The sequence below is a fragment of the Rattus norvegicus genome, chromosome 2, assembly GCF_036323735.1.
Source record: "Rattus norvegicus strain BN/NHsdMcwi chromosome 2, GRCr8, whole genome shotgun sequence".
Lineage (NCBI taxonomy): Eukaryota > Metazoa > Chordata > Mammalia > Rodentia > Muridae > Rattus > Rattus norvegicus.
Window position 1 is genome coordinate 36,790,882 of NC_086020.1, and position 9,220 is coordinate 36,800,101.

General features: G+C 44.4%; 1 pseudogene; it reads right to left on the reverse strand.

Annotated features, from left to right (window-relative positions):
• Nucleotides 1–440: 440 nt before the first annotated feature.
• On the reverse strand, nucleotides 441–1,956 carry Aktip-ps2 (AKT interacting protein, pseudogene 2; annotated as a pseudogene).
• Nucleotides 1,957–9,220: the final 7,264 nt, after the last annotated feature.

A 9,220-nucleotide genomic window follows, 5' to 3' on the forward strand; every position in this document is an offset into this window, starting at 1 on the left:
TAACTTACGTACAGCTGAAACTACCAACTCCAAACTATTACACAGTACTCATTCCTCTCTGTTCTGTTAGTTTAAGTAAACACAACTTACATCTAACATAGTCAGAAAAATACTTAAGCCTCAAGGTCCCCAATGATTTGGAGTACTGAACAAGCTCCACCCTGACACTTCTGACAGAAGTAACGCTTTACTCAGAGAGAGGTCTCTGTGAGCTGCTGTGAGAACCTATGCACACACAACACTGATAGCCAATCACTGTTCACGTGGTTTACACTTCAGGCGGTCCTTTGCCATCAGTCAGCTTTAACTAGGCAGAGTCCAGCAGGAAAGTGCACGGTACGGTACCCAGATCCACCACCTTTAGGTTGCTACTCTTTTCTCTTCTTTACTGAAAGCTTACACTGAGCCAGCAACCCATGACAGGCCAGCAACATGAACACTTTTTTTTTTTTTTTTTTTTTTTTTATTGTATGGGTACACTGTAGCTGCCTTCAGACACACCAGAAGAGGGCATCAGATCTCATTACAGATGGTTGTGAACCACCATGTGGTTGCTGGGATTTGAACTCAGGACCTCTGGAAGAGCAGTCGGTACTCTTAACCACTGAGCCATCTCTCCAGCCCCAACATGAACACTTTTATTGTGCTGTTCGTCAGCCTTCTTTTTCTGAGTCGGCGTCTTTTCTCTGGCCTCATCATGTACAGAAGGGTTCCATGGAGAAAAGCTAATAGCATAGGGGTCTTCTATCTTCAGCTGGTCAAACAGTCGAGCAGGGCAGACTTTAACACTGTCAACCGCCTTACTTTTAAAAAGCTGAATGTCTTTTTCATACAGTACTGCGGCTCCTGGGTTTAGGGGGCTTGTTGTGTCGATCTTGTAGAAGACTCTCCTTGCATACATTAACACCTGCCATATATGATTATGGTTCTGCCTCCACTTTGCTCTTTTCACATCCAGCTCACTCGAGGTGGGATCAACTAGCGGGTGAAAGACGGGAATATCAAACAGCAAGCGTGGACAGTCGCCGTCTGGGTAGTTATCAGGGATATACACCGTAAACCTGAACACGCCATCCTGATACAGCCCGTGCTGTATGAATATTACTCCAAACCACACTAATGCAGAGCAATAAGATGGCTGTACGTAGACTCCTGGCAGCTTCTGCTTCGCTACCAATGTGAATTCTGCAAGAAGCGAACATTCCAAGTAGAAGGGTCCGTAAGAGGCATGAGTGCCATTTGTTGACTACGCTGCTGGGGCAGGCGATGTAGGCTTCGATATGGGCAGAGCATTTTTGGGGATAGAAGGAGGCTGCTTTTTAGGTGCACTTCGTGGAGGACTGGTTTTCACATCCCCTGCTAATGTCTTCTCTTCACTCAGCTCGTTTGCTCAAAGAGCCCGCGGACATGCTCCACAACGGGTTCATAACGCGTACTCCAAACAAGGAACTTCAGGGCTGTGTCATCAAACTCTTCTGTCCTCAGCATTCCCGCTGCCTGAATCAGGAAAGGAGGGTAGAGTCCTGTCCCTCCTACTGCAAGAAACTGCTGGACGCCCTCGGTGCAGAGCGCTGGCGGCCAAGCACCAGCCGGGACCAACAGCATCTCGGGCTAGGGCCATGGTGCAGCCCGGCCCCTGCCGCTCCTCTCCCTCACAGCCCCGCCCCGCCCTAGTTCCTCACATTTTGATGAAAGCATCTACACTCTGGTCAAGGGACAACACAGAAGTGTCACTTTGAAATAAAGCATTAGTAAGTCAGCATTTGCAATTGTTCAGAAGAAACAGAAATGAATGTAAGTTCCCTCAAGTAATCATAAAGGTTTTCCCAGTACCAGACAATTCTACTTACTCCCTACTTTTTTATTTCAATTTTAAGCCATCTGGGGGAGTTCTAAATTCTGATAGCATAATAATTCTCCCCTTCCCTCTTACTTCCTCCCCTTCTTCCTTCTCCTCCTTGTCTTCTTCTGCAGGCAAGGATTTACAGGTATGGAATCTTATACGGCTTTATTCCCCCCCCCCCTTTTTAAACCTCTGTATTCCTGTATACATGTATATGCAGGTACACAGAGATGTGCGTACACAGAGGCCAGAAAAAGGTGTTAGATCCCTCAGAGATGGAATTACAAGACTTTAGGGGACACCTGGTTTGTTATGTGGGTGCTGGCTTCCAAACTCTGGTCCTCCTGTTTGAGGAATGAGCGCTCTTAACTGCATCTAAGCCCTCTTTCCAGGCCCCTTCTAAATCTTACTCACGGCACAATTCTATTTTTTCTTTAGTTGCTCTTATTGAAGAAATCAGTTCATCTGTGAGGAGCTCGTGGGTTGCTTTCTCTTGTAGCTCAGCAGATTTTTATTTGTTCTTGTGGCTTCAGTCACCAGGTCTGTACTAGTGGTTTGAAGACCCCCACGTCTTTTGCCAAACTTTTCCTGAATGCTGAATGACCAGTTACCAGCTACATAAGAAGAACCTCGTGTGCCCTGTATTCATTTTCTTCTCATATCCTTCTCTAATCTTCAGTTTCCTACCTAATTTCCTACCTGTACCAACTGTCATCCATGACCCACCCCTGTTCATTTCTTCATCCAAATGCCAAGCCTTACACATTTTTCTAATTAAACAGATTTCAAGCCATTTCTCTCCATCATCACCACCATTAACAGAACAAGCTACTATAATGTCTCCCCTTAACCATAGCAAAAAAGTCCAAAAATCCCTTCCTTTCCTTCGGTCTGTCCTCAGAGATCCAGTAGCTAGAATGATTGTTCTAAACCACAACCTAAGCTCACCTTTCTCCTGTTAATGTTTAATGGTCAATGCCTTCAAGATTAAGTCCAAATTTCTCAACCTACAGACGTTCACAATCTGCTCTCTCTACCTGTTTCTACAGCTCCACCTCTTCCAGCGTCCCTTCCCCCAACGTGGCTGCAGCAACAATGAGTTTCTTTCTGTGTGTTCTGGTATTTCCTGGTCTTTGCATATACCAGACGCATTCACCATTTGGAACAAACCAAGTGTTCTCTGTATCACGAGATACTCCTTATCAGCTACCCAAAGTTTCAGATCTCAGTGCAAACCCCCACAGTTCTCCGGCATGGCCTTCCTTGCATCTGTCTACTCTAGACTGAGTAAGGTGTCGCCCTCTATTCCCACAGCACCCCATACTTATTCCTGTCAGAGTTTATTACTCGCTGGATTTTCATTTTCTCATTGTTTTTGCCACCCTTATTAGATTGCCAGTTCCCTCCTGACAAACACAGTGTCTTGTTTACTTTAACATCCCCGGTAAGGTGATAGCTTAAAGGTCTTGGAAAGGACCCAGTAGAGGCCTGGAACCCATAAGCTCTCATTTCCTATTGACTGAACTAATGAATGAAGTCACAGAAGTGGCAGTCTCCCTGGCTGCTAGAGCTGTTACAAATAAAGCTTGAGTTACTCTGCCTGGATTAACAAGTGAGCCTTCAGGCCTATGCCAGATTGGGGAAATCAGGACCTTGATTTTCATGGCCTAGACTGACCCCGTCCTACAGTCAGGTGTCTTGGCTTTAACAGTCAAAGGCCTGTGAGTTATAAAATACTTTAGTTTGTGATGTGATGTGTGTGTGTGTGTGTATGTGTGTGTGCATGCGTGCAGTGTGTTTGTGTGTGTATGTGTATTTGTGTGTGTGTAGTGTTTGTGTATATGTGTGTAGTCTGTATGTATGTGGTGTGTTTGTGTGTATTGTGTAGTGTGTGTGTATGTGGTGTGTTTGTATATGTGTAGTATGTTTGTCTGTGTGTAGTGTCTTTGTGTGTATGTGTATGTGTGTGTAATGTGTGTGTATGTGGTGTGTTTGTATGTGTGTAGTATGTTTGTCTGTGTGTAGTGTCTTTGTGTGTATGTGTGTGTAGTATGTGTGTGTAGTGTGTGTTTATGTGTATGTGTGTAGTGTGTGTGTAGTATGTTTGTATGTATGTGGTGTGTTTGTGTGTGTGGTATGTGTGTGTGTAGTGTGTGTGTAGTATGTTTGTATGTATGTGGTGTGTTTGTGTGTGTGGTGTGTGTGTGTAGTGTGTGTATGTGGTGTGTTTGTATGTATGTGTGTTGTGTGTGTATGGTATGTATGTGTGTATGGTGTGTGTGGGGGGGTATGTGTGTAGTGTGTGTGTATGTAGTGTGTGTTTGTGTGTATGTGGTGTGTTTGTGTGTATGGTGTGAGTATGTGTGTGTGTAGTGTGTGTATGTGGTGTGTTTGTATGTATGTGTGTGTATGGAATGTGTGTATGTGTGTATGGTGTGTGGGTGGGGTATGTGTGTATGTGTGTATGTGTGTGTGGTGTGTGTGTACCTTTAATGGCATTCTTTACCCCACTCACTTTGGTTTTTGAGACAGGGTCTCTCACTAGCCTAGAACTGGCCAAGTAGGCTGGGTTGGGTATCCAGTGAGCCAGGATCTGCCCATATCCACTGGGATCAGAAGTGTGTGCTGTGGCACCTGGTTGGTTTTATGTTCTGGGAGTGAACTTGGGTCCTGACGCTTGCAGAGGAAACACTACCAACTCAGCTTTACCACCCTTAATCCTTGGTTTTGACAGAAGCTATTTCATCCTCTCAATGAGTTCTAAACTAGGCAAAAATGAACCTTTTCTTTTTTCTTTAAAAAGGGGATTGTTAACATTTAATGGCCTCTTCTCTCGCCTAATACCTTCACTCTGCCCCAAAGCTCTGCCGCTGAAGCATCTGTCTCTCACAATGACAACCTGCTTGGAGAGCTTCTCTTCCTCCCAGAACTTTGCAGAGCCTCAGAAGGAAAGGGTTTCTAGTACACCACAGGCATTGGTCGGAGTCCTCTAAAGGACAGAACTGACAGAATATCTGTTATATAACATAAAATGATTAGTATACAGGACACAGTCTGGGTAGTCCGGCAATGGCTGCTGCATGCTGGAAAGGCAGAGTATCTGGTAGTCATTCAATTCAGGAGGCTGGAGGTTGCAGTAGTTCCAATCTGGATGGTGCTGGAGTCCTGGAAGATGACTGCGGTGCTGCTGGTCTTCAGTCTACACTGGAATCCAAACTTTCCAGGAGCCAGATGGCCATGTTTCTGATTTGAACACAAGGAGAGCATTGATTGTCCCTACCATGGGGGTCAAGGCCAACAGACTCAAGAGGCCAAGGGAAGGGTGTGTCAGCCCTCTTCTTTGCTGGAGGTTTTAACATTAGACTCTAGCAAGTCAAAGATTATTGCTGGAGAATAATGCAGGGACAGAGGTTTGAACAACTGGATTGAAAACTTGGGAATATCTTATTGGAAGCATGCCAGGAGCAGAGTTAAACAAGAAACAATGTCTCGGCTAGTAGATGAGAACAATCCAAGACGCCAAAGACATCGACAAGATCGGAAACGGATAGGTGCTGAGACGTCAGAACGGGGAGATCCAGTGAGCATGGGGGCGGCTCTCTCCACAGATTCAGGGAAGTCCTCTTTGAAAAAGGGATGTCTGAGCTGAGACCTGACTGCTAAAAAGGAGGGAGGCGGATAAAGAGATGCAGGAAGGATAACAGTGTTGGAAGAAATAGCAAGTGCAAAGAATAAATTTGCACGTCCAAGAAACAGGGGAAAAGGAGCATTGGTGACAGGGACGCGTTGGTGCTGGTGACAGCAGCTCTCAGGCTACCCACCGGCTTGGGCTTGACCACTGAGGAAGCACTGGAGGCTCTAGGCAAGTGATTGGTTTCTCTCCTAACTACCTTAAATGTGCACTAAAGAAGTGGAGGCTAAAGGGGGTGTGGGGGCAGGGAGCCAATTATTTTTAAACCTCTCCCACTTAATCTAAAACCATTTGTTTGTGCCCTGCCATATCTCAATGGTCAGGATGGATTGTTGACATATTAAAATGCATTTGTGGAGTCTGCCTCAGAAGAATGAATCCTCCCTGCACGCTTTGGCTTTTTTTTTTTTTTTAAACTGTTCCTACCCAATGGGAGATTAGAAAGTAATTTTGTTTAAGAACTAAAATTAAAGCAATTACTAATTTTAACCTCTTCTCCTCCCAGGTGGTTATCGCAATTAAAATCAGAACCTATAACAGTCTCATCTGACAAGAGCACAAAGCTTTCAGATCCTTCGTTCTAGACCTTTGGGTGAAGGGATGAGATTTTGCCAATCTTCCTCTATTTTAATTGCAGCTTACATGGCCTTTCTAGAGAACCTGTGAGGTTTAAAGGTGAATTCAATCTGAGTGTAATTAAAAAGCTATGTATGCAGGGATCCTGGCTAGGAAACATTATCCATGTAGCGTTCGTTAATGACTTTGACGTTGGTTTGTTATCTGCTTGCTGTTCAGAAGCTCCTCAAAACAAAAACAATATATTGTGGTCCTGAAAAACTATTTTTCCCCCGAGTACCGTAAAGCGTTCTGCTGGTGTTTTCTCCTTTGTCCTCATCATTTCCAAGGTAAGTAGATGGAAAGAATTATGCACAGACAGCATGAGCAGGAACAAGGCCAAGAGAAATGAATGACCATGCCCAAGGTCACGGTCTACGTCAGCCGAAAGGGAGGGATGAATCTCGCGTCTTTTCATTCCCAGGGATCTGGCATTTTGTAACGTCAGCTAGGTACCAAACCAGCTCTCGTTTGGTTTAGTACATGTCAGTCTCCGTGTGTACAATTACTGTGAGCTAATAAGGCATCTGTTTGAAGTTACATCTCTGAACTTTGTGTTTACATTGGCAGTGCTTCTTAATGGTTATTTTTAGCTGCCTGTTTTTCTTCTTTTCTTTTTCAACTGTTGTTTTATAATTGATGGCGTTTGAGGTTTAAAATGTGGTGTGATTATTTATCTCATAAATCATAGGTGGACTGTCTTTCTAAGAACCGATGCTGGCTGTATATAACCTTGCTATTTTGCTAAAGACAAGATTTATTGCCTGCTGTTTAGGACTCTCTCTCTCTCTCTCTCCACATTGAGTTCTGGGTGTCCTTCATCCATAATAGGCCATTTAAACTTCTGAACACCTGCAAAAAATAAAGGCAGTCAGAGCTTTGAGTTCTAGACATTTTTTGGTTCACATATTCTCTCATTCTAGAATACCTTTTTGGCCCCACCCATTTTTCCGAGTCAGGGCATCACTACCTGTGAGGCTGGTTTTAAACCCCACCCCGCTTCCCCGAGGATCACTCGGTGCCACTGAGTCCCACTGTTCCCTTACCTTATTTTTGCTGCTTCCTCCTTCCCCCATGCCTGGATATTTATTGTAAAAAAGGGAAAAATCCCAAGTATGGGCAGGTTAAGTAAAACTATTAGCGACCTCCACAGGGTTGCCACCCTGAAGGCAGTTACATTTAAGTATCATTATATAGCGATAAAGATTTTTAACCACACTTACTTCGTCTGCTACTTTTTTCCCCCATAGCCTGTCTTTTCCAAACTAAGTCACAGACACCAAGTCACACCACCTTGTAAACTTGATCTCTGAATCTCTAAAAAAAATCTTTTTGGGGCTGGGGATTTAGCTCAGTGGTAGAGCGCTTACCTAGGAAGCGCAAGGCCCTGGGTTCGGTCCCCAGCTCCGAAAAAAAGAACCAAAAAAAAAAAAAAAATCTTTTTAATTCACAGTTGTAATGTCATCATCACACAGAAAACTCACCATAATAACCCTGCATCGTGTAAAGTCCACTACACAATAAAGTTCTTAGACATTTACACAAACCGGTCTTTCCATCTGCGTGGTCAGATCAGGGTCCCCAAACAGCCTTTGTCTGCTCAGCCATCCTGTCTCTCTAGCACAGATCTCTCCTTGCTTCTTGCCACATCCTGCCATTGACTGAGCTAAGAAGCCAGGTACGTTGCCTAGAGAATGCCCCGCAGTTTAAAATAATCTCTTTGCCTTTATTTCCTGTTTTTTTTTTAATAAAACAACTTGATTACTTTCGAGTTCTGGAGTTTATTGATTATTTTTTAATACATTTTGCTGAAAGGACACTTCATGGGGGTGCTGTGAGCCTTCTCTTACATCCCACGAGGAAAGCCACAGTGCCTGGGTTATTGTCCTCTCCATGGTGCTAGAAGTAACCAGAAAGCCCATGTGTCACAGCCTGATCCTTCTGTTGGCAAGGTCCCACCAGCCTTTTCGCTACCAGGATCAAGCTATCAGTGATCTTTGCCTGCAACAGGTATTTCTCGGCTCTCAGATTATCTTCGAATCCTGTCATTCTTTGTTTAGTTGATGAAATCCTTCCTACAGAAGCTTTCCTCACGAACCTAGCTTATTTAAAAAGCAGAGTTGCTGCTCAACTGTTTGCTCTCATCTGAGAAACGGATAATTATAGTTACATTCAGTGGTGTCTAATAAGACGTTTCGAATAACGGCATTCACAAGTCTTGAGACTCAAATTCTTGGACATAAACTTTACTTCTAATGACAATTCCTAGGGAAGGAATGTAAAACAGGGAGAGTATTTGATCAACGGCAGAAGTGAGGAAAGCACACAAAGACTCAACCATTAGCCTCCCATCCCAACTGGAGCCTTCCTTTTGTTCCTTTGCCTTCACTCTGCTCCCTCATGTGCACAAATGCGAAGGAGAAACAAAAGGACGAGAAACAAGATAGCAACACGAAGGTTGTTGTGGTGGTCTGAATAGATCATAGACTCATGCGTCTGAATGCTTGGCCCAAGGCGAGTGGTACTGTTAGGAGGTGTTGGAGGAAGTGCGTCACTGTGGGGGTGGGCTTTGAGGTCTTCCTGGTATTTAAGCTCCTCCCAGTGTGGAAGTCTCAGAGCCTCCTCCCCCTGGCTGCCTTCTGACCAAGATGTAGAGCTCTCAGGTCTTTCTTCAGCACCGTGTCTGCTTGCACGCTGCCTCGCTTCCCACCACGATGATGATGATGGACTGAACCTCTGAAACTGTAAGCCAGCCCCAATTAAATGTTTTCCTCCGACTAAGAGTTGCCTTAGTCATGGTGTCTCTTCATAGCAAAGAAACAGTTGGGGACAGAACAAAAAGAATAAGTTCCTATGAAAGAAAAAAAAATACTGCCAGAGAATGGGGGCGTGGCTCAGTGGTAGAGTACTTGCCTAGGAAGCTGGGTTAACTTGAAGGACTACAACCACACTATGCCACCTTCAGCCTTGAATGGGATGAACAAATACAATTCTTTCTATTTCCTCTAAAGCCAAGAACATGCTGCTTTGTCTATGTTTCACCCACATATGTGTTTAATTACTAGCCAAGA